Source organism: Charadrius vociferus, unplaced genomic scaffold (assembly GCF_000708025.1).
Source record: "Charadrius vociferus isolate BGI_N301 unplaced genomic scaffold, ASM70802v2 scaffold1, whole genome shotgun sequence".
In the NCBI taxonomy this organism is placed as follows: domain Eukaryota; kingdom Metazoa; phylum Chordata; class Aves; order Charadriiformes; family Charadriidae; genus Charadrius; species Charadrius vociferus.
Genome location: NW_009647680.1, coordinates 1075962 through 1082060, shown reverse-complemented (window position 1 = coordinate 1082060; position 6099 = coordinate 1075962).

The following is a 6099-nucleotide window of genomic DNA, read 5'->3' as shown; positions in this document are numbered from 1 at the left end:
TGACTGGTGGTTAGTGAAATCTATAACATGCCCACTATTAGTCAGTATGTCACAAAAGTAACCAGGATTAGATTCATCTGACACGTGTAGAGATCTACAGTGCAGGTGTCTAAATCTGAGCTAGGCACTGTAGGCTGCCTTCACTGTAGATGGAGACAGACAGGAATTTCTAAGATGCCATATTGAAAATTTTAAAAATAAGTCAGGTGAAGTGCTCCCAAGGAAAGTCTGTTTTCCTCCACTGAACGTTCAGGGAGCTCAGAATGACTATTTGGGATGCAGGCAATACAGATATCCAAAATGGATGAGGCAAGTCCTGACCCTGGGCTCTGGTTTGTTAGTTGGGTTACCTACACAATTTGTCTCTAAGCATCTTCACAAAACTTTGTTCCTGACATAAACTCATCAGAGTTACTTCTACACCCCTTTCTCTCCTTTGCTCTGTGAGCAGTGATTTGCTGAGAAAGCACCTCAAGCTCCAAAGATCTGGCATGGGCACAAAGCTTTTGCCTCTGGCTGCCTGCTTGCCTCCCAACCACCTTCTCGACATGAAAAACTGTGCTTTAGAGACATCTGTGCATAAGTAAGCACAAACTTAAAATCCCATGTGCAGTACGATCAGGACCTGTGGGTGGGGAGTCAGGAGTTCAGCTGCCAAAGGATTAATGTCATATTTGCTGCCAAGTCCACCATGACTGCTCTTTTCCCGCTCTGTGACGGCGTGCATGCAGCGCAGTTAGTACGATCAGCACTCAGACATTGATCTTGGGGTGGTGGCACACACCAGCAGAGGATGTCTGGCCCAGCAGGTTGACTCAACGTGCTTTCTGGGTCCCAAGCTCCCTAACAGGAATGGGGGAGAAGGGGTGCTTTCAAAGAGTGTGTCAGACTGTCTCTGTCCGGCTGCCGCATCTTTCCACCATCTTCAGAGAAGCTTAGCTGTCCCTCACTGTATTTGGTGACTAAAAAATGTTAGATTCAGCTCCAAGTTTCAATAAAAGCACAGTGGATTTTTCTAACCTCCTGACCTCCAAACTTTCTTGGATAAATCTGTCATTCCTATTTAACCTTTCATCAGTGAATTGTAATGTGACAGACCTTGTTACTCTGGGACATAGGAAACTTCATTTAGTGGCATGTGACGGACCGGCGGTATGTCATACAAAAGTAAACACCCTTTGGGACCAAAGAGAAATAATTGGGCCGGGGGGGGAGGGAGGGGCAGGCAGAAAGAGTATTATTAATTTTTTTTGGTACATGATTTAAAAAAAAAAAAGACTTATTCCTCATTTTAATAGTTGTTACTGACAAAGCAGCAGAGAAAGGAGTGGTTAAAATGTGATCAGATCTGCTTTGCAATTTGCTGTTGCATGCCTTGCTAATTTTAATGTATTAAACATAACAATATGCCACATCTAACCGAAAATAATAAAAAGAGGTGTCTATGTTGTGTCTGTCTGTAACTGGTGGGCTTGCCTCTCACAAGAGATTGGCTAGCTTCCGTGATCCAGAATTTGTCATGATCAAAGCACATTTTGTAGAGAGTGCAGAGGGTGATTTTGCTTAAAAATCAGCTGCCGAAACAAACATCTAAGCATTCATTTATTTCTCGTATGGCAGCATTAAAATAATTGTCAGGACTGCAGCAAGCGTAACAGTAAAATGTATTTGTGCTTCATGCCACAACAAAATGATTTTAGTAGGGGCTAGCACAACTTGAATGCCAATAAGGTACTGAGAGCTGTGAAACATAACCACCACACCGTATTTGAGGTTTAGGATTTACTCAACTTACTACAAAATCAATAATGGGATCGTTTGTAACAAAATCTATTTGCTGAGAAGGAATGTCAGTGCAGGTATTCATCATGGGAATGGGATGCAGACAGCACAGTGCCAAAGCCAAGGATACAAATGAAGGTCTTTTACAGTACACTGGTTAATAGTTGATAGCTTCAGAAGTCTTGGAGACTAGAGGGATCTTAATGGGACCGAGTGGATGGGAAGACATTATGGAGTGCAAACATCCACAAAACCGTTGAATTATTTTTGAACTCATGTTTCCTGACACGAGCTGGAATCACCATCTCCTGTCTTCTCAATATTTCTTGATTTCTCTTGAGAATATTGTTTTCTGGCTAAGCAAAACCATTGACAATAAAAGCCCTCATTTTTCCTCCCAAAAGCTGTTCTGGCCTGTGGGAGAAGTGGAGTTTCATATCCTTTTTATACTTCATTACATTTTTCATTTGTATTTTTCTTTCTCTGCGTTAATTATGCCTCGGTTCATAGTGTCTCCAAATTAGAATGTAAAGCCAAAAGTACCAGTGTCCAAAACACAACTGTGGTTTCCACGGGAAGGGTGATACAGCCATGTCACCCAAACCACTGTTTTTGAAAGAACTAGAGGTGCTACCTCTTCAAGCTGGATATCCCAAAATGGAAGTATTTAAATTTGGCAGGTACTCACAAGCCTTGGTCTTCAATTATCTTCTGTAAGAGATGGATCTTGTTTGAAGCATATAGGTCTTTGCCTTGTAGCAAGACTTACCTAAAATTAGATTTGTTAGTTTTGTTGCATTAGAATTCTTTTTCTGTTTCCTTTGAATATCTGTGCTGTTTCTAGGCATGTTCAGTGAAAGTGTATGTCTAGAGACGTCTAGGAAAAATGGCTGTTAAAATGTTCTTTGTCCTGTCTGAAAGCGTCAGCATTCTTGTAGGAGAGTCTCCTCTGACTCTTCTGTCTTGGGTTTTGTATGCATAAGCAGTTCTAGTGTTATGGATCAAGGAATGTCACATGTTGCTTCAAAGTAAGGACTGGGCTACCTTCCTCGAGCATCAGCTTGTGGCCCTGCATGTGTGAAATGGGGAAGAAGACTGCCCCCTTTGTCACGGTTTACTCTTCAAGGGTGTATTGTGTTGGTAGAGATTCTGTCATCTCTGCCAGCCCAAATCACATAATTTTCCATGGTCTGATCTCCTTTGTATCTAGTTTAGGACTACATGTCTCCTAATCCACATGTATGAGAGCTACAAGTGATTCAGGCCATCTTCTGTACATCTTCTACACTTCTTTAATGCTGCTTAACTGTGTAGTCAGTGGGAATTGGTAAGTACAGACCAAATTGAAGCTTGTCATAGGAGGTTTCAATATGGCATCTACCTTTGACTGTTTTGTTTCTGTGTGGAGCCAGAATCTGGCAGTTCTGAAGAGTAGGGACTGAACTACTCTTAATGTTGATTTTAGAGGCCATTGTAGGTGGCCTGGATAATGCTCCAAGAGGATACTACCTCCTACCAGAACTTAGAAAAAAAGATGGAGGGTGAAGTTTGCCATAGGTGAAAAGTTCAATACATTTTAAAAATCTGAAACTGTTAGTCTTGGCTAAGAGTCAACATTAACATTCAGGACTTACAATATAATGTTGAAATTATACAGAAGAAAATGATTCAGTGTATTCAGGACTAACAGAAAGTGCTACAGATTCAGAATCTGCTGGAAAGACAGCAGGAGGAAAAGCGATTGGTGATAAGTTGCCCCGCTTTCTTAGGGAGAATTGAAATAGGTGGTTTGATTTCTGCGGTTGACAAAACAGTGTTGGAGGATGCTGCTGGAGGGACGATAGCAGAGCAGTAAAAGAGTAGGATACTGGTGGATTAAGCACGCAGTTAAACTCAATCACATATCTTGAAACAACCACTACAATTGCAGCACCTGGTATCTGCCATTATCACTGCAAGTTAGTTGGCACAAAAAGACAAAAATTTTTACAATGAATGCTTGCTACTGTGAATCATAGTACTATCAAAGTGTTCTTCAGCAATGAAAACTCAACAGTGTGTTCACATCACAAATAAGGACGAAGTCTCTAACATCTCTTTTCTATAGCTCAGTCTACATCTTTCTGACAATAGTGATTCAAACTTACAAAAATAAAATAGTGACTAAGAAGTACTTAAATGTTTAAGGTATAAACAGAAGCAGTCAATTAAAGAAATAGAAACAGGTGAAACAAACCTTTCCAAACGAATGCCTGAATAATGATAATTCTGTCAGCACAAATGAAAGCAAGAGTTTGCTGTTATGAGAAAGGATTGGAGGTTTTTATAACATGAAGTTTTTTTCTGTTCCTTTGCAGCATCTGATACCAAATAAATGAATCTCTGTGTAATGAGCCAAATCTGCCACAGATTTTAGTGAGTGACTCTAATATGGTGGCAGATGGTGTAAATAAGTGCAAAATTTGGCAGTAGGTGTTAACTGGAATCTGTGATGTTTTCAGGGACTCGTATGCATGCAACCCATAAGTTCCATCCACAAAATTTTTCTTGAGCTTGGATGAAAGCATGAGCTTAATTTAGCCTCTCAGACTATTCCTTGTGTTTAAGTTGTCATTAGTCTTCATTCTGATTTAGAAGAAAAGGTACGCTAAGAAGTCAGCAGACAGAAACTAGTGACACTCAGCCATTAAAACAGATGTTTGACAATTTAGAGAAAAATCTCCTTGGACAAAAAGATGACCGCTGCTGCATAAGATGACAGTTTTTCCAGTTCACTTTTAAGATAACATGAGAGGTAGGTTTGGCAGAAGGGACCCCGTCAGCTTGGAGAAGCTCTCTCTGATGGTTCAGCACATGTTGGAGAAATAAAGCCCAGGAAACAGGGCTCTGACTAAGCATGGCTAAATACTGCTCAGCACTGTGGAGAGAGAGGTCAAGGACAACATATGATATTTCCAGTTTCTCTTTTTCTAAGTTTATTCTGTTGATCTGTCTTTAGGAACAATTTACCACCTTTGCAAATCATCTTTTGATTTTATGTACTGGTTTTATGTACTGGTAATGTCTTACCAAAGAAATATTTTCTATAAAAATTGCACTCTTTTTCCCTGTTCCTTTACCTTAATTTTATGTTGAAATTTAGTACAGTCAGGGACAGTGCAGAACTGGATATTCCCAGAAGAGCTCAAGTACCTCACAGGTTTACTTAGTCACTCTCCTTCTCGAGGGCAACATGATCCTTCCACTTTCCTGGCATGGGTTGTAACGATTATCCTGCGTCTTCTGTATTTGTGGTGTTCTGTCTGGGGCACTTTGCAGCTACCAGATACCAATATAATTCCTATGTTTCATGCGCAGATTCTGAAATTCATTTGGTACATGAAAGGATAGGGACAAGTAATGAAATATTTTTCCTCTCGTCTGTTCTTTAGTATGCATTAAGCTAAGGAACTATATGCCCTTGAGTGAGTGGTGTAGTAAGGCGATGACCTTCTTTTTTATAAAATCATTAGGAGAACAGGGACCAGCCATGTGACGAGAAGAGTTATTGGTAGAGTGAATACACAGTGATCCAAACTTATTTTTCTCTTTCTCTTAATCTTACGTACACAAAGTGCAAATATTAGGATCCTGAACACTCTACATACAGTCTTTAGCCATTAAGGGGAGATAGGCACCTCCAGACAATGCACAGCGAAACTGAAAAGATCTCAAGGTGTCATTTAATATATCATCTCATAGTCCTTTCCACTAAGTCTAGTTGATTTTTCTAGGTACCTGGAACAATTTGTTTGGCCCTATTGATTTTTTTTCATATTTTTCTAGTTTATATTGTCAAGTTATGAAGAAATCTGTCCTCCAAGGTATTAGCAGCTATCTATTGCCCATGCCCTGACACTCAGAGGTCATCAGCCTCTGTGAACTTAACAAACCCTTTGCTCCACCACTGACGTTATTGATAAGTTGCTGGATAAGGAGCGCCACACGCAGAAGAGATGCTTGCAGTACCTGGGGTCCTTCTTAGGCTTTCCATGGTAACACAGAATGACTGACAATCATTCTCTGTGCAGAGTCTTCCGGCTAGTTTTATATCGAGGCAAAAATATTTTGCCCACAGCTTAGAAGGGTTGAAGCATCATCCTGTAAGCCTGCTTGTCCGTTGCTGTTGACTATAGAGACAGCCAGACTCCTGCAATCCCAGTAGAGACTTTTAGATTTAGTGGGGAAAATGCCATCCTTTGTAACCACAGTGTAATCATACAGTCCTATGTGAGGCATAACTTTTATATGACTCTAAGTATTTTCCTATTTCTTTCC